Source organism: Lasioglossum baleicum, chromosome 8, assembly GCF_051020765.1.
Source record: "Lasioglossum baleicum chromosome 8, iyLasBale1, whole genome shotgun sequence".
NCBI classification, from domain to species: domain Eukaryota; kingdom Metazoa; phylum Arthropoda; class Insecta; order Hymenoptera; family Halictidae; genus Lasioglossum; species Lasioglossum baleicum.
The window spans coordinates 1,671,376-1,692,099 of record NC_134936.1 but is presented as its reverse complement, the minus strand read 5'-3'; the positions used below and the strand labels follow the sequence as shown (position 1 = coordinate 1,692,099).

The 20,724-nt window shown below is 41.6% G+C and overlaps 1 long non-coding RNA gene across 1 annotated transcript in view; it reads left to right on the top strand.

The window, feature by feature from the left end:
• Nucleotides 1-20,724, top strand: part of LOC143211314 (uncharacterized) — a 47,759-nt gene that overhangs the window by 176 nt on the left and 26,859 nt on the right. The window contains exons 2-3 of the long non-coding RNA XR_013009432.1: nt 89-410; nt 719-839. This is a non-coding gene — a long non-coding RNA (uncharacterized LOC143211314). The remainder of the gene's footprint in view (nt 1-88; nt 411-718; nt 840-20,724) is intronic.

Genomic DNA, 20,724 nt, shown 5'->3' with positions numbered 1-20,724 from the left:
TTCAATGGTATAAATTGCGGTTATATGTGCAATAATCATCTTATAATGTCTGTCTCTAAAGTATTATATTTCTATTTCTACCATCTAGTAATGCAATCAATCATAACACAGCAACAAGTTGTCAACCAATAAGAACGAAGATAAAATGGCATCCATCTTGCAAATCAAGAGATGTTAAAAACGATTATGGCTAATATGGCTATATATACATATTTTCGAAAGCTTGATCGAGTTGAAATTTTGCAAATAGCTTCCTTTTTGAAGGATTTTTGGCAATTTCGAGGGAAAAAGTGTCCATGGATCGAAAGATCATATAGATAGCCAAGGTCGATACTACCCGATGCTTTCGATAATCGAACGCGTGACGTAGCATCATGGCGGACTTTCTTGAAGTAGAAGCGGACGCGAGCGTGAGTACAAATTATATTTTCCCAATTATAATGTTTTATTGAACATTTTTTTTCATAACATCAATGAACAATTAACAAATATTCAATTTGAATAATTTATTTCCTATTAATTCGCGGATTTAATCTTGTGTCGCAACGATCGGTTGTATTTAAATTCGTTTCGTGGTACAGAAGTCAAATTTATTTAATTTTGGTTCAAATTAATTTTGATTTTATATTCAATTTAAATTATTTATTTCGCATTATGTTTGATTTAGTCTCAAACTGTTTGTCAGTTGAAATTAATGAATTTGGTCTTTCTGTTACAGATTCCGCGGGAAAAGAATCAATCGTTTGAAAGAGCACCTATGGGTAGCATCGATGCTTTCGAGAATCGAATCGTGACGTAGCATCATGGCGGACTTTCTTGAAGTAGGAGCGAACGCGAGCGTGAGTACAAATTACATTTCCAATTATATACTGTTTTATTGAATATCTTTTTTCATAACATGAATGGAAAATTAATAAATATTCAATTTGAATGATTTTTTTCCTATTAATTCGCGGATTTACTCTTATATCGCGACAATCAATTGCCCAGACAACCAGGGCTGCACCGGGCAGCAATGTTGCGTTTTGGATCCCTGCTGCCGCGAGGCTGCACGGAAAACGGTGGGGGATTTTGCCTCACCGTAAGAGGGCAACACAGTCGCGCCAATGTTTCGAATGCCGTACGCAGCGCCGTACAGGCACGTACAGGCCTTGTACTAGGGGGCAGGGGGTCTCTCCAGGTCTCTCGCCCCGGTAAGGTGATACAGAGCTGGTCGCGCTGATGTGGATCTTGCACATTAAGATGTCGGTAAAGTAAATGTCTATTGTACAAATGTGTAGCAGCAGCAGCAGCAGCAGCAGTCTTTCATTTTATTGACAAAATTAATATTTTTATTTAAATTACATACTACATACTATCAGGTCGTTCGGAAAGTAATTTCGTTTATCGTGTAGGGATGGCAATGCTTCCGTTTGTCATTACTAGACTGCGGATCTTTATGCAAGATAAAAAATGTCAGCGTCGATTACAGGAAATAGAAACTAAATTGAATTGAATGTTATTTCTTCAGCAAAGGAGAAAACGAAATGACTTTCCGAACACGCTAATACATTAACATATTACAATAGGAGAGCTGCATAAAGTCTAAATAAAATCAATCTTATCATTATCATACAAAGAAACATTTACCAGTTACTTTTAAGGTTCGGTAGGTGTAGAGTGTTGAAAAGTCTTCGAGCAAAAAAAATGTGTCGTAGAAGGGAAAGGAAACTTAATTTATAATTTTCGGCTCGAGCGCGTTTCAAGCTACCCGAGTGCATCGGGCTGCCCGGGAGTGTCTCGATCTCGTCGGATGGGTTCGGAAAGAATCGGACAAGTTCGGGCGAGCGAGTTTTCGCGCTACTCGAGATTCAATTCTGCGTTCGCACGAACTTGTCCGCTTCTGTCTGACGTCTGAACGCGCTCGACGAAGTCGAGCCACTCTCGGGCCACCGGGCCACCCGATGGTGTGTCACGGATAGACTGCGGATCTTTATGCAAAATAAAAATTTACTATATCGATTGCAAGAAATAGAAATCAAATTGAATTGAATTGTTTCTTCAGCAAAGGAGAAAACGAAATGACTTTCCGAACGAGCTAATACATTAACATATTACAATAGGAGAGCTGCATAAAGTCTACATAAAATCAATCTCATCATTTTCATACAAAGAAACATTTACCAGTTACTTTTAAGGTTCGGTAGGCGTAGAGGGTTGAAACGTCTTCGTGCAAAAAAAAATGTGTCGTAGAAGGGAAAGGAAACTTAATTTATAATTTTCGGCTCGAGCGCGTTTCCAGCTACCCGAGTGCATCGGGCTGCCAAGGGGTTTCGAGCTGCCCGGCAGTGTCTCGATCTCGTCGGGCGGGTTCGGAAAGAATCGGACAAGTTCGGGCGAGCGAGTTTTCGCGATACTCGAGATTCAATTCTGCGTTCGCACGAATTTGTCCGCTTCTGTCTGACGTCTGAACGCGCTCGACGAAGTCGAGCCACTCTCGGGCCACCGGGCCACCCGATGGTGTGTCACGGATAGACTGCGGATCTTTATGCAAAATAAAAAATGTCAGCGTCGATTACAGGAAATAGAAACTAAATTGAATGTCATCTCTTCCCTTAATGATTTTAATAGAGGAGAAATCATATATTGACATCTTCAATTTTAAAAATTTTCCAACAACTGTCAATTTCATCTACTCAAGTTTGCTATAAATGCATAAAGATCCACAGTCTATCCGTGACATATCAAGCGGCCCGAGAATGGCTCGACTTCGTCGAGTGATTTGAAAATTACAGTCAAAACGTGTTGGTCGAGGAAGTGTCGACTTCCAGCTCAATAGTAATGACCTGTCATAAATCTCTCTATAGAGAACAGCCCCGGGGACGGCACTGAAAGAAATCGAGCCTACCGGGTTGGGTCTGCCTGGGTCTGCCTAGCCCGACCACAGCCGCGCGCCCGTAGTCTCAATGTGTTGACTTCGATGGCGCACGCTGCGTAGTATGTATGACCGCTGTAATAAGTATTTCAATACAGCCGAAAATGCGTGTGAAACGAGTCCTGCCTCTTCCACTCTGATCCAATCGTCCGCGCATTCGCACCTAGACACGTCACCGTAATCCTGCCTGGGAACCTTCTTCTCAGGCTTACACCAAGTACAATGTCACCAGTTCGAATCCATGCGTGTTGGCGTCTTGCCGCCATCCCTTACAATTGCGTAGTATGTATGTAGTGGGCGGTAACGGTATCGTATCCTAACCCACTGCTGTTCCGCTGTCGCTCGTACTTACGAGGCAATGTATTGTGGATTACTTGTTGGACATAGACAAATCTAAAATGTTTTTTCACTACGTGAATGAAATATGTAATTTCAGGACAGACGCTGTCGATCCTTACGTCAGAAAATGTCTGTTCCAGGGTTGTTACCTTTCACTTAAAAAGGTATCGTTGGCCAAGACTGGTTGCTAATATTATTCTCGAGGTGTAAATGGGGTTATTTAGTCGTATACAGCGTCCTTTGCCAGCTCCTTGTGACGCCAATTTTTATATCTCCATTTCTTTTCAAGGGCTCACTTTACGGTGGAAACTCCAAGGAATATAAACATATTTTTTTCAAAATTTAAATCACTCTGACGGCTCATCGAAAAAGACGTAAAAAAAGAATTAGCTTAAATTTTTCGACTCCATACAGTTGATGGTCGAGGTTAAAAAAATAATTTTGGAATAGCCCAATCCTTTCCTAATAAAACCACCAAAAAAAAAGTGTAGCTCAATCGGATTTCAACGAAAATATGATTTCATTTGTTTCGTTGACAAAAAATTCGATTTTTTGCAAAATCCTGAGGTGGTAGACAAATTCTGAGACCAGATTTGAAATAAGCGTGCAAGAATCTACGGGAAATGATGTACAGCATGTTGCAAAAAAGTTTTATTGAAATTGTGCAGGTTTAACGAATTTTGTCAAGGTTAAAAAACGTTCGTACCATCATTTCCCTACTTTTACCATATTCTGCAAAATTTGAGCTTTAATTTTTAAAAAAAATTCATCGTTCTATCTCTTTTCTATCGAAAGTTATTCGATTTTAACGCAGAATTCATCGGGTTGTCGCGCTGTGGCGACCCGGCGGTGACGATCCTTGCAGCGACCCGTGCAGCGACCCTTGCAGCGACCCAATAGCTGCACGGGTCGCTGCAAGGACCACCTGACCACCCCCTGGATCGCGACGGAATGGCCAAAAAAAGGTCTGTCACAGCTCTGACCGACCAGTCCTGAACCGCTAGAGGACTCATCAGTAAGGCGGGCCCTGCCCGAGACGCTGCGATATCGGAAGGCGGTTTAAGACTGTATACAGGGTGTCCCAAACTAAGTGTAAGTCCCGGAAATGGGAGGTTCCTGAGACCATTCTAAGAGACATTTTCCTTTGCACCAATGTCAACTGCGGCTTTGTTTAGGAGTTATTAACGAAAAACACGGACCAATCAGAGCGCGCCCTGGCCCGCCGCGCCGCGCCGCGCGGGCAAGCGAGTGTCGGTGGTACGCCGTGACATTGCAACGAACAAGAGTTTCTCGATTATGTGAATGCTCTCCGATTTCAATGAGCTTTGGATATGTGGTCAAGATCATTATTCTGAACAACATTTCTCTTTAGACTTTTTGGCGATCGGCTTTAGTTTACTAGATTATCGCGAGAAACTTTACTTGTAAATCATGGGATCGATGTACTACTAGCTTCTATCCGATTTCAATGAGCTTTGGATACGTTGTCAAGACCATGATTCTGAACAACATTTCTCTTTAGACTTTTTGGCGATCGGCTTTAGTTTACGAGATAATCGTAAAAAAAGAGAAGAAGCAGAAACTGATTGAATTAAAAGCTCACGTATTCAGCCGTAAATCCATTTGCTGCTTCGAAATGTGTGTCACTGGGTCACTCGGTGACGAACTGCACAGATGTCTTCAGGTACACGGCAGTACCGAAAGCCAAGGGACGTACGGCCAGGTCGACGAACTGCACAGCCGGTGGTAGAAGGCCTAAGGGATGCGCGGTCAAGTCGACGATCCAGAATTTAACTTTCACTTTCGAATCGATAAATAATTCGTATGTTTATTTTACACAGATGCCTTGAAATTTTTCCACACTCACAATCACTGTTCACATTTGTCAACACATAGTTATGCACTAATAATAATTGCCATATCCCTTGTACTGCTGCACAAATCACAACAATCAGGTAATGCAATCACTAGACTGCGGATTTCATGCATTTGTAGCAAACATGAGTAGGTGCATTTTAATACAGTAGAGAGATTAAAATAATTTCAAAACACCAATGTATTATTTTCAACTTCTTAAAATGATCACAGTGAGAATCAAATATCTGACTGGCTCCTGTCCCTTGTAATAGCGGCAGCCAACATTAATGTTGCCTAAAGATCCGTAGTCTAGTGATTAGTTTAAATATTACTATCAAAAACACAGCTAATAGCAACCGTTAGCTTTGAATTGACAAGTCTTTGGAGATGTTCTCTCTATCGCGGCTCGAACGACACTGATTTTCCGCAAGATTTTTCTAAAGAATTTAGGAAGGGCATTTAGAGTGTCGAAATTCGAAATGCACGCTGTAGCACGTTTACGAAAACGACGGGACGGTTAGACGAAAAACAGAACGCGAGAAGGACCGCTGTAAGATTTACGGCAAACACATGTTTAGTTTTTCCTGCAGATCGGTACGCAGAGCCGATGGGTAACCGCGCGTTCGAAAACGTCATCCGTCCTTTTACCCAGCAAGGGGTAAAAATGTCAGGTCAGCGTACCATCCCTATTGTCCTATACCTTCCTTAAGAAACTTTCTAAAAGAAGGACAGACGACGTTTTCGAACGGTTACCCATCGACTCTGCGTACCAATCTGCAGGAAAAACTAAACATGTGATTGCCATAAATCTTTAAGCTGTCCTTCTCGTATCCTATTTTTCGTCTAACCGTCCCTTCGTTTTCGTAAACGTGCTACAGCGTGCATTTCGAATTTCGACACTCTGAATGCCCTTCCTAAATTCTTTAGAAAAATCTTGCGGAAAATCAGTGTCGTTCGAGCCGCGGTAGAGAGAACATCTCCAAAGACTTGTAAATTCAAAGCTAACGGTTGCTATTAGCTGTGTTTTTGATAGTGATATTTAAACTAATCACTAGACTGCGGATCTTTATGCAAAATTAATGTTGGCTGCCGCTATTACAAGGGACAGGAGCCAGACAGATATTTGATTCTTACTGTGATCAGTTTAAGAAGTTGAAAATAATACTATGGTGTTTTGAAATTATTTTAATCTCTCCACTGTATTAAAATGCACCTACTCATGTTTGCTACAAATGCATGAAATCCGCGGTCTAGTGATTGCATTACCTGATTGTTGTGATTTGTGCAGCAGTACAAGGGATATGGCAATTATTATTAGTGCATAACTATGTGTTGACAAATGTGAACAGTGACTGTGAGTGTGGAGAAATTTCAAGACACACATTTCGAAGCAGCAAATGGATTTACGGCTGAATACGTGAGTTTTTAATACAATCAGTTTCTGCTTCTTCTCTTTTTTTACGATAACCTCGTAAACTAAAGCCAATGTTGTTCAGAATAATGGTCTTGACCACATATCTAAAGCTCATTGAAATCGAATAGAAGCTAGTAGTACATCGATCCCATGGATTTACAAGTAAAGTTTCTCGCGATAATCTCGTAAACTAAAGCCGATCGCCAAAAAGTCTAAAGAGAAATGTTGTTCAGAATAATGATCTTGACCACATATCCAAAGCTCATTGAAATCGGAGAGCATTCACATAATCGAGAAACTCTTGTTCGTTGCGATGTCACGGCGTACCACCGACACTCGCTTGACCGCGCGGCGGGCCAGGGCGCGCTCTGATTGGTCCGTGTTTTTCGTTAATAACTCCTAAACAAAGCCGCAGTTAACATTGGTGCAAAGGAAAATGTCTCTTAGAATGGTCTCAGGAACCTCCCATTTCCGGGACTTACACTTAGTTTGGGACACCCTGTATATAGAGATCGGTGACGGATCAGGTAGCAGCGAGAAAGGTCTTTCTTTGACTATCTGTCCATCTTGTGGCAAATGTAGGAAATTAGCTGCCACAAAAGAGAGCGAGTTATTATTGTCCGCTTCTGTCCGAACGCGCCTGACGAGGTCAACCACGTTCGGGCCACCCGCCCGATGTGTTACGGATAGACAGCGGGTCTTTATGCAAAATAAAAAACGTCAGAGTTATTTACTGTAACTGTTGGCGGTCAAATCTGGAGTCGGTGAAATGTCGGTGAAAACAGTGTGCGCCGTCCGGCGCAATGTTCGTCGGAATGTCATAACATCTCCAAAAATTCAAGTCTTTTAGTCTCGAATCTAATGTCGTTAATGCTTCGTACAGAGCTGAACATTTCGCTTTGAAACTTTAATTCACTGTGTGAAATCAGGGACTTAATCCCGGTAAAATATTTATACATACCGGACAATACCGGTAACGGTACTATGCCAAGCGGCTGAAATAACACCGAAACCGTTAATATACTTTTTCGAGCAAAAGCTCCTGAAAAACTAAGTTTGGGCTTTTGTTGTGCCATGGCCGAACTGCAATGTGCCACCAGCCGTACCCTTAAGAGTTAATAGCCGTAATAACCATAAACACATTAAAGACCAAATCGGTCTAACCAGATTCCTTGGGGTTACCGTGCGCTCGCTACCCCCGCCATATAAAAGATTCTGTAGACTTTTTCAAATACAGTGATATCCAATATTAATACAGTATGATTGTTTAAACATGTTTAAACAATGGTTTTGGAAACAGCGGGACAAACGATTTTTTCGAATCCATATTTATTAAGCTTAAGATTTTTAAAACTAAGAAAATGAAAAAACACTATCCGATTACCCGAAATGTCATCGAAAACGGTCAACACATAAAACAGATATACATAGTAGGCATCGAAAGATGTAAAGAAAAGAATCTTTGAATTTTTCTGCTCACGATTGATCTAAATCGCAGTTTCTTATAATTGTTTTAATTTTTAATTGTTTTCGAGTATCCATATTTCCATGCGAAATAGAACTACTGTTTCGGATTTTGTTCAAATTTGGATATGTTGCAGTCTTTAGTGAAATATGAGAAAACGTATCTCAAACAATTCCTTGAAGTCTTGAAAATTGTTGGTTTTACGGACGTGTAATATGAGGTGTCACAAGTTTTTCCTTAAATTATAACGGCCAAACTAACTGTTTACCCCGACACGAGCACTTCGTTTAAAATCAGGTATGAAGGGTTGGATCAGTCCGGTAGTGGAGAAAGTGTAAGTGGGTGAATTAAAACCACTGGTTTAAACAGGGAAGCCGGGTTTCTGCGACTTCAAGATCACTTTTAACAATCATTTTAAACACGCGGTACAAATAACTGACAATTGAGATGTCGTTTCGGAGGAACGACTCACGGTTCTCGTTTCGGAGGAACAGAGATCTCTCTCAGTCATCAATCTCGACTGTTGCGGATCGGGGTCCTCGCGTAATACGCGGGCATCCCCACCATACTCTCATACTGGGGAGCTCGTTAGAAATCGTTCAAATTGAACGCGAACGGTAAAGACAATAACACGGGACGAGACGGTAGCACAATGCTTTGAACGTATTTACAATCGCGTGTCAAACACTAACAAAACGATGAAAATTAGTTTTTGGTGCTCATATACAGGGTGCTCGACATAATAAAAAGAGACACCTAGCACATATTTTTAAATTTCTTATATTTAAAGGTGGAAAGTGTACACTCCGTTATGAATAAAACCACTAGAAACGGCCCTAATTCCGTCGAGTTTAGGCTTTTCTTAATCGGCAGAACGCCACGGATTGGCTCGTGTGACTTTCGTGAGGGCAGCACGGAAAATAAATAAGTTCAGCATTCGCTCCTTAGCGGTTTCATGCCGAGCTACCTGGCTGGCCGGGGGATTGTCGGGCCGTGTTTATTGCACCACTATTGTGTTCAGGGCTCAGGCCTCAGGGCTCGACCCTCGGGCGTCGGTCGTGTTCATTGTAGCCTCGAGTTGGCCGAAAGTATTCATGGATTTATTCATTTTCGAGAAAATAGAATAAAAATAAAATAACTAACCAGTGTTGGGCAAAAATTCAATCGACGATTGACGACTAAATTTCTACTTCAATCGTTAATCGCGATTAACAATTAATATCCTCGTTTAGTCGTTAATTGTGGTTAACGAATAAATACCGATTGATCGTTATATTTGCGGATAAGATTAAATACTTATTAATCGTTAATTGCGGATAACGATTAAATTTCTACTTTAGTCGTTAATCGCGACTAACGATTACACTGTCCAACAAATTTCAACTTTTTTTGTGATTTCAATATACTGTTGGGTCCTTCTTATAGAGTTTTTTGCGCTGATTCCGAATCTGGTTTTAATTTTTTTCCTATACGTCCAGTTTTTGAAAATCATGGCTTTGAAAAAAAAACATATTTTTCAACTTTAAACAAATATTGTGATGTTATTATAAAAGATATTGAATTGTTGATTACAGCAAACGATTCTGTAGACTTTCCCGAATACAGTGATATCCAATATTAATACATTATGATTGTTTAAACATGTTTAAACAATGATTAAAGACGGAGATGCACCACTTTTGCACCAATTTTTGCGGATATTTTCGAATTTATCTCAAAAAATAAGGGTCCAGCGAAAAATTGAACTATACCACGCGAAAGAGCAGACTTTTATCTTGAGAAACCCCCCTGTGAAGTTTGCATGGTCGAAGTTTTTACCGAACCAGAAAGCAAAATATCTTCGCCCGACATGCGTTGACGCCAGTGGTGCTCTTCCACTAGCGCGGTCGTTCGTCGGGATACGGCGCGGCGCGCTGCGGTGAAACGGCGCGTGGCTATAAGCGCGCAATTATGTCAGCTTACTTAAATGTAATATTTTATTTAATGTTATATTATTGTGATTTATTATTTATTAGTATATTTATTCTGCATAAATTATTTTATGTATTTTTTAATGTTAGTCTCTCGTTTATAGTATATTTAATACAAAAAATACCTTTTGTAACAAAAAAATAATTTATTCACACACTACACTATTACACTATTTACAATGCTAATATATATGTGTACACTATTCAGATATAATACACTACTAAAATAGATATATTATATACACAACAACTAAAATACTATAAATAACTATAAATGTTTTTTATGAAGTTTTATACGTAGCAATGCAGATTTGAAATGCTTGACACGACTGATTTCAACAAACACAAAGCCAAAACTGAACTCTGGCATCAGTTTTCTTAAGAACCAACACGATATTTTGAAATAAATGACGGTCTACGGACAACGGAATACATACAATGTAAGGAAAGTCTGCAATGCGGTGACTGAAAAATTTTATTTTCAGTAATTGTCGTCTTATCTATGTATTGTAATTATAGTGCCAATGAACACTCGAGATTCTTCCGAGTAAAATAAGTCCAAACACAATATAAACGGGACTATTTTTATTGACTTAAATACATAATTAAAATAGTTTGCTCCATATTAAATCGATATAGTGTATTATATCTGAATAGTGTACACATATATATTAGCATTGTAAATAGTGTAATAGTGTAGTGTGTGAATAAATTATCTTTTTGTTACAAAAGGTATTTTTTGTATTAAATGTTGGCGCATCAGGGCTAGAGTAAATTACAAAGTAATATTTATAGTTCATTCACACACGATATATATTTTGGTAGAACGTATACACAAGTAATTATAATATAATGTTAACTGGCAAAACGCGGTCGCATGTTTCGACCGTTGTAGCAAGGACGCAAGCGCGCGAGCAAGCACATGAGAACGAACGCTACGCGATGTAGCTAGTGAAGCGACGCGCCACGGCGGGCCCCAACATTACTCGCGGCGGGAATTATAACCCAATTACATTAAATATACTATAAACGAGAGACTAACATTAAAAAATACATAAAATAATTTATACAGAATAAATATACTAATAAATAATAAATAACAATAATATAACATTTAATAAAATATTACATTTAAGTAAGCTGACATAATTGCGCGCTTATAGCAACGCGCCGTTTCACCGCAGCGCGCCGCGCCGCACAGTGGTGCCAAATGGCCAAAAAGCGGAAAAAAATCTATAAAAACCAATCCATCCAACACATTTGCTTGAAAATTTGTGGAAAGCATGCCACAGGTACAACGGTTATGTGGCAAGAAAATAAATATTTATTTATTTATTAATTAATTTATTTTTTCATTAAATTTTTTTTTACTTGTTTTACTGTTCTCCGATTTTGATGAAATTTAAATATGTTATAGATTTCAACATTTTGAACAACTTTTTCCTTTTCCAATATAGGGGGGTCGCTTTTAGTTTTCGAGATACTCGCATTTTCGTATGCAGGAACTGACCAGGAGCCGTAAGAGCTGTGTACATACATATGTGTACATACCAAGATTTTCACCACTTTTAACCAAGTGGTGAAGTATAAGTATACCTCGTGTGTATGTTAATCAATTTCGATGAAATTTTCAGTATATATATAACTAAGATAGATCTACTAAACGTATATTTTAAATTTTCTATACGGGGACAAATAAAAAAAATTTTTAAACTGCCTTTTTTTACGTAATTGCTATTCTTTCAAAAAAATTTTTGCACGTTATTTAGTAAACAACTGCATTTAATTGATCACAAAAAATCAGATCGTTTGGTAAAAGTTTAGAAAAGTTATTCCGTTTTAGAGAGCGTACACGGATACATGCGTCTGACTCTAGTTAGAAAAAATTGGTCGCAGAGCCAGGTTCGCAGGAGTTCGCAGCCAAAACCTGGTTGGATATATACTTGAAAGTGTGTTGCATTATTTGCAACAAGTTTTATCTTGGCGCTTTTTGGCGCAAACAAGTTATGTCAAATTGAACTTTAATTCTACTATTCAAAATAGCTCTTTTTCAATTTGTGTTTTAGATAAATAAATGACACTTACATTAATTAAAGCTACGTTAAATAAATCATCTATTATAAACACAATCAAATTATAATATTGTTCAAGTGTTATAATGTTTTAGATTCTTGTGGCTGCGTTTATACGTAGACGCATTTATAAGCCAAAATCGCAGGTTTCCTTTTTCCAAACTTTCATGTCATATTATTCCTAGAAATAATTGATACTTATAAAAAATTTTTATTGGTTTACATACTCCAACTATATAGTAAACGAAATTGCAATGAAAAATCTATGTACCCAACATTCGAAAAATTGATTTTTTTCCCTGCTCGCACCACTGTGCGCCGTATCCCGACGAACGACCGCGCTAGTGGAAGAGCACCACTGGCGTCAACGCATGTCGGGCGAAGATATTTTGCTTTCTGGTTCGGTAAAAACGTCGACCATGCAAACTTCACAGGGGGGTTTCTCAAGATAAAAGTCTGCTCTTTCGCGTGGTATAGTTCAATTTTTCGCTGGACCCTTATTTTTTGAGATAAATTCGAAAATATCCGCAAAAATTGGTGCAAAAGTGGTGCATCTCCGTCTTTAATCATTGTTTAAACATGTTTAAACAATCATAATGTATTAATATTGGATATCACTGTATTCGGGAAAGTCTACAGAATCGTTTGCTGTAAACAACAATTCAATATCTTTTATAATAACATCGCAATATTTGTTTAAAGTTGAAAAATATGTCTTTTTTTAAAATTCCATTTTCTCAAAAACTGGACGTATAGGAAAAAAATTAAAACCAGATTCGGAATCAGCGCAAAAAACTCTATAAGAAGGACCCAACAGTATATTGAAATCAAATTTGGTGTTGGACAGTGTTATCAATCGTCAATCAGATGACCGATTAAATGCCCAACTCATCTGTCACCAACTCCTCAAATCACTCGCCGATGTCGAGCCGCTCTCGAGCCGCCCGATGTGTAACGGATAGACTTGGGATCTGTATGCATTTATAGCAAAATTAAGTAGATGAAATTGATAGTTGTTGGAAAATTTTTAAAATTGAAAATGTCAATATATGATTTCTCCTTTATTAAAATCATTAAGGAAAGGGATGACATTCTTTTGAGTTTCTATTTCTTGTAATCAACGCTGACGTTTTTTACTTTGCACAAAGACCCGCTGTCTATCCGTAACACATCGGGCGGGTGGCCCGAACGTGGTCGACCTCGTCGGGCGCGTTCGGACAGAAGCGGACAATAATAACTCGCTCTCTTTTGTGGCAGCTAATTTCCTATATTTGCCACAAGATGGACAGATAGTCAAAGAAAGACCTTTCTCGCTGCTACCTGATCCGTCACCGATCTCTATATACAGGGTGTCCCAAAACCCCTTCGACTCCGGGAAATGGGAGGTTCCTTAGGTCATTTTAAGCAACATTTTCCTTTGCACCAATGTCAGCCGGGGCTTTGTTTAGGAGTTATTAACGAAAAACACGGACCAATCACAGCGCGACCTAGACGCGCGATGGCACGTTCAGCCCGGAGCGCCGGGAGACGAGCGTGGTGTAACGCCGCGATGCCGTAACGAACAAGAGTTTCTCGAGATTATGTGAATCCTCCCCGATTTGGATGAGCTTTGGATATGTTGTCAAGACCATGATTCTGAACAACATTTCTGTCACGTCTGCCGACGTGTTGCCATAGGTTATAAGCATAGCCAATAAGAGTAGGATATTGTAACCGTAATTATTAAGAATATTGATTAGTTATAAGTAGTCATACTTCGCTCCGTTCATCAGATCCGATTCTCACCTCATACCATATACCCATTCTTATCTTAACCCTTGTATAATAATCATATCTTAATGTATTCCCCGTAGCAGTATCACGTAGCATTCACCGTAATCATTAATCGCGCGCTTCTCATAACATCCATAGCGTTATGTCTAACGAGACATCCGGTAGAAAATAAGACACCTATGTATTCGACCTCACGATCCTAAAAAGAGTTCAGTTAGTTCAGTTCAATTCGAACAGCCAGTCTGACACGTTCGTTCAAGACTCCAGCGAGGCTCGCCGCCTCCTGGATGTCCCGGTCCAGACTCCGACGAGTCCTCGCTCTCATCCGCCTTTGAGCGGTCCTGATATAACACGCGCTTCTAGTTCATTATAATTTCATTTCATACGTTACAAATATATTCCCAGTTATTAATTTAATAAGTGAGTCTCGCTTAGTTCTTCTCCCTACATCCTCGCGCTTGCAATACTCTCCTATTCAATCCACGTTCGTCGCTATCAATTACGAAAGCTCGTGCGCGTCAACGAACGCGAGACGGAGGACAACAGCGGGGTATCTCCCGCCAACCGAGGATCACCGACGACGTGATCTTCCCAGGACGAGTGAGGATCATCGTCCTTCCTACGACGATCCAGCCTGATTCGACTGCAGCCGTCAGCGAGCAACGGAAGCAGTTCGCATAAAGGAAGCCTGCCTGTCTTCACCGATCGCTATACTCAACTGTCCGATAAGTTGCTAGATATTTCCCTGCGAAGATTCGTGCCGTCTCAGTTATCTCTGTTCTCGTCCGCCGCTTTGGGGCGAATCTACTGTAAGCGTTAAGTAGAATACGCATGTTCGCGAAAGTCGTGGTTCCCAGTCAGACGTCGGACGTAACGTGCCGCGTGGACAAAAGGTTGTATCGCATTTGAGAGCGTCCAGTAAGGGGAATGGGTCGCGGAACGATAGTTTTCGCGAAAGTCAGACTCCGGGACGTAACAAATTGGTGGCAGCGGTGGGATCGATCAACCACCACGACGAAATGGCGAACCCATCGAGAAACACGTGTTCTCAGCGAACAGAAAATTTGATTAACTTTCCGTTGCACCCGTTAGCAACGCCTCTTCAAGACGATCCGATGCCAACTCGTAGAGATTACTCGCCTGAGCGAGAAGATTCGCGACTAGTTATAAAAGCCGCAATAGATTCGATTCCTTTATTCGATGGCACGAACATTTCTGTGCTGCAATTCACGCGAGCCTGCAAGCGCGCCCGCGATCTCGTTCCTCGACATGCGGAAAGAACGCTGTCGAAATTGATTATCATTAAACTCCGCGGAATCGCGTATACCGCAATCGAAGACGAAAACGTCGAAACAGTAACCGAACTGTGCAACCGCCTCAAAGACGTTTTCGGCACCTGTCACACCGTCGACCACTACCGAGGTCAGATGGCAAATATTTTCATGCGGCAAAATGAGCATATTCTCGATTACATTTGCCGCGTAAAAGATCTCCGCGCCGCGATCCTCGACTGCGATCGCGATCGACCGAACATAGCGAACGTAGACGATCTCACGATAGATAGTTTCATCCGCGGGTTAATCCCGAACCTCCGAAGTGAAATCCGGCGCCTTCGGCACGGATCACTGAATCACGTATTCAATAAAGCGATAGAATTATATAAAGAGGCCGAAATAGACAGAGACCGTTACGAACGATTCGACGAACGAGTACGATTTTCGGACGCGTCACGCGACAGAACCCCCGATAGGATGACGTCGCCGCAGCACCCACAGTCGAGCCCGAGATTCGATCAATCATATTCTTCCTACCGAAGTCGCCAATCCGACGTATACGCATTTTCATACGATCGGGATTCTTCGGCACAACAATATCGCAACTTCAGAGTCGACCGTAGTCCGACACCCGAGCGCTATCGCGACGACCGTTATCGCCCGGACCGATACCACGATGGGCCACGCGACGACTCTCCTTATCGCACGCGTGCCGACCTGTTTTCAAACAGACCACGCGGAGAATGTCATCTCGAGTCATATCACGATGCGTACACCTCCTCCCAACGCCGCGAAGATGATTACGCGAGCTCTTTTGCACCAGCAAAGTACTGCAATTATTGCGAGACGTCCGAGCATGATATTTACGAATGCCGCAAACGCGAAACCGAACGGTCGGGAAACGGACCAAGCCTCCTGTCCGCCGCGAGTCCACGACAGGAGGCACCTCTCAAACGATTCGCTTGAATAATCGCAACCGAGCCGAGCACAGAAAGGGCCAGAGAGTAACGAGAATAACTCTCAGCGACAATACCGCAATCCCGCATATAATTGTTATGATCCCCGAGTTGATGAACGATATTAAGATCATGCTAGACACAGGATCAGAACCGAATCTGATCAGAGCCTCAGTATTAAAGTCCGATATTGTAATCGACACGGGAAATAAAATTCTAATGTCTGGCATTACCGACGAAATCGTGTCGACTGTAGGATCCGTATGTTTAACAATATCTGGTACGCCCGTAGAATTTCAAGTTGTGCCAGATTCATCTGCAATTCCATCCGATGGAGTTCTTGGATCTGCGTTCTTAGTCCAAGGCGCAGACATTTCGTATAGAAACCGGTGCATGACATGGCAAGGAAACGAGTTTCCTTTTATCTCACGCGAGAGTTGCCATACCGAACCGCGAGCCGCGGTATACACAGCGATGAACGCCGCCGTACCTAGGATAGGTTACCTGCGAAAATGCGAAATCGCGCCCGGCGTTATAATTCCGAATTGTTCAAAGCGCATCTCCGACGGTAAAGCGTACATACAGAGCGTCAACACCACGAGCGAACCGATCGAACTCTCCACGCCGAACATGGAGCTGGAGGAAGTAGAAAGTATCGTGGAAATCGCCGATCCGGAGTCAGGATTTACGAATTCTATTTCAAATTCAATCCCAATTTCAAATTCTAAGTCTACTATATCAAATGCCCATGAGCATCCAGATTCGCGAGCGAATCATTCAAATTCAGATTCAATTTCTATTTCGAGTTCAAAGCAGAACTCATCGTTGAATCTCAATTCTACTAATTCCGATACGAACAAGTATCATTCCAATTCAGATTCAATTTCTATTTCGAGTTCAAAGCAGAACTCATCGTTGAATCTCAATTCTACTAATTCCGACACGAACAAGTATCATTCAAATTCAGATTCAATTTCTATTTCGAATTCAAAACCGAATTCATTGTTGAATCTCGATTCTTCCATTTTAGATACCAACGCGTATCCCAAGTCCAATCCAAATCTAAAAATCCTAAATCTTCGTCCCAATTCATCTAATTCTCTTTCCAATTCATATTCTCTCGATTCCCGCTGCGACGAGGTCACGGACATAATTAGTACCGACCATCTCAGCAACAAGAGAAATATTCAAAGTTCAACGCGCGATAATCACAATAAATCTCACCTCTCCAGCGACCGCTTATACAAGACAGACCGAGTCATTCGCACGAAACCGAAACCCGTGAAATCAAAAACGTTTACATTTAGAGCGATAGCCGCGAAGCGTAACATGCATATTGTAAACTCTCCGAAATCTAAGATGTTTGTGTTACAGCCGATAAGTCGCAAGCGATATACATTTTCAGCGAAGACGATGACGCGTCAACCCTTCCCTATTTCCTCTACGATGGATTACGACTCGTCCGACATGTTTGACGATGCGAGTCCAAGACGACATTTTATGAAACGTTACGTTGAACCGCGACGTTCGACTCCGAGGATGAGAAATAATTTTCGTGCCGAAAATTATTTCGCCAAGGGGTGAGGTGTCACGTCTGCCGACGTGTTGCCATAGGTTATAAGCATAGCCAATAAGAGTAGGATATTGTAACCGTAATTATTAAGAATATTGATTAGTTATAAGTAGTCATACTTCGCTCCGTTCATCAGATCCGATTCTCACCTCATACCATATACCCATTCTTATCTTAACCCTTGTATAATAATCATATCTTAATGTATTCCCCGTAGCAGTATCACGTAGCATTCACCGTAATCATTAATCGCGCGCTTCTCATAACATCCATAGCGTTATGTCTAACGAGACATCCGGTAGAAAATAAGACACCTATGTATTCGACCTCACGATCCTAAAAAGAGTTCAGTTAGTTCAGTTCAATTCGGACAGCCAGTCTGACACGTTCGTTCAAGACTCCAGCGAGGCTCGCCGCCTCCTGGATGTCCCGGTCCAGACTCCGACGAGTCCTCGCTCTCATCCGCCTTTGAGCGGTCCTGATATAACACGCGCTTCTAGTTCATTATAATTTCATTTCATACGTTACAAATATATTCCCAGTTATTAATTTAATAAGTGAGTCTCGCTTAGTTCTTCTCCCTACATCCTCGCGCTTGCAATACTCTCCTATTCAATTCACGTTCGTCGCTATCAATTACGAAAGCTCGTGCGCGTCAACGAACGCGAGACGGAGGACAACAGCGGGGTATCTCCCGCCAACCGAGGATCACCGACGACGTGATCTTCCCAGGACGAGTGAGGATCATCGTCCTTCCTACGACGATCCAGCCTGATTCGACTGCAGCCGTCAGCGAGCAACGGAAGCAGTTCGCATAAAGGAAGCCTGCCTGTCTTCACCGATCGCTATACTCAACTGTCCGATAAGTTGCTAGATATTTCCCTGCGAAGATTCGTGCCGTCTCAGTTATCTCTGTTCTCGTCCGCCGCTTTGGGGCGAATCTACTGTAAGCGTTAAGTAGAATACGCATGTTCGCGAAAGTCGTGGTTCCCAGTCAGACGTCGGACGTAACGTGCCGCGTGGACAAAAGGTTGTATCGCATTTGAGAGCGTCCAGTAAGGGGAATGGGTCGCGGAACGATAGTTTTCGCGAAAGTCAGACTCCGGGACGTAACAATTTCCCTTTCCAGTTTTTGTCAGCCGGCTTTAGTTTACGAGATACATAATTGTAAAAACTTGTCATTGTAAATCGATCGATGTACTATCTTCTACCCGATTTGGATGAGCTTTGGATATGTTATCAAGACCATGATTCTGAACAACATTACCCTTTACAGTTTTTGTCGGTCGGAAGAACTTTACTTGTCAATTCATATGGGTGGATCTCTTTACCCGACTTACGGCAATTTTACCCGAACGAGGGAAGAAGCAGAAACTAATTGTATTAAAAACTCACTTATTCAGCCGTAAATCCATTTGCTGCTTCGAAAGGTGTGTCACTGGGTCACTCGGTGACGAACTGCACAGATGTCTTCAGGTATACGACAGTACCGAAAGCTAAGGGACGTACGGCCAGGTCGACGAACTGCACAGCCGCTGGTAGAAGGCCTAAGGGATGCGCGGTCAAGTCGACGATCCAGAATTTAACTTTCACTTTCGAATCGATAAATAATTCGTATGTTTATTTCACACAGATGCCTTGAAATTTTTCCACACTCACAATCACTGTTCACATTTGTCAACACATAGTTATGCACTAATAATAATTGCCATATCCTTGTCCTGCTGCACAAATCACAACAATCAGGGAATGCAATCACTCGACTGCGGATTTCATGCATTTGTAGCAAACATGAGTAGGTGCATTTTAATACAGTAGAGAGATTAAAATAATTTCAAAACACCAATGTATTATTTTCAACTTCTTAAAATGATAACAGTAAGAATCAAATATCTGTCTGGCTCCTACCCCTTGTAATAGCGGCAGCCAACTTTCATTTTACATAAAGATCCGCAGTCTAGTGATTGGATTAAATAATCGTTTAATTAGTTTAAGCAATTATTATTAGTGCATAACTATGTGTTGACAAATGTGAACAGTGATTGTGAGTGTGGAAAAATTTGAAGGCATTTGTGTGAAATAAACATACGAATTATTTATCGATTCGAAAGTGAAAGTGAAATTCTGGATCGTCGACTTGACCGCGCATCCCTTAGGCCTTCTACCAGCGGCTGTGCAGTTCGTCGACCTGGCCGTACGTCCCTTAGCTTTCGGTACTGTCGTATACCTGAAGACATCTGTGGAGTTCGTCACCGAGTGACCCAGTGACACACCTTTCGAAGCAGCAAATGGATTTACGGCTGAATAAGTGAGTTTTTAATACAATTAGTTTCTGCTTCTTCCCTCGTTCGGGTAAAGTTGCCGTAAGTCGGGTAAAGAGATCCACCCATATGAATTGGCAAGTAAAGTTCTTCCGACCGACAAAAACTGTAAAGGGAAATGTTGTTCAGAATCATGGTCTTGACAACATATCCAAAGCTCATCCAAATCGGGGGAGATTCACATAATCTCGAGAAACTCTTGTTCGTTGGGGCATCGCGGCGTTACACCACGCTCGTCTCCCGGCGCGCCTGGTTGAACGTGCCATCGCGCGTCTAGGTCGCGCTCTGATTGGTCCGTGTTTTTCGTTAATAACTTCTAAACAAAGCCCCGGCTGACATTGGTGCAAAGGAAAATGTTGCTTCAAATGACCTAAGGAACCTCCCATTTCCCGGAGTCGAAGGGGTTTTGGGACACCCTGCATACAGTCTTAAACCGCCTTCCGATATCGCAGCGTCTCGGGCAGGGCCCGCCTTACTGATGAGTCCTCTAGCGGTTCAGGACTGGTCGGTCAGAGCTGTGACAGACCTTTTTTTGGCCATTCCGTCGCGATCCAGGGGGTGGTCAGGTGGTCCTTGCAGCGACCCGTGCAGCTATTGGGTCGCTGCAAGGGTCGCTGCACGGGTCGCTGCAAGGATCGTCACCGCCGGGTCGCCACAGCGCGACAACCCGATGAATTCTGCGTTAAAATCGAATAACTTTCGATAGAAAAGAGATAGAACGATGAATTTTTTTTAAAAATTAAAGCTCAAATTTTGCAGAATATGGTAAAAGTAGGGAAATGATGGTACGAACGTT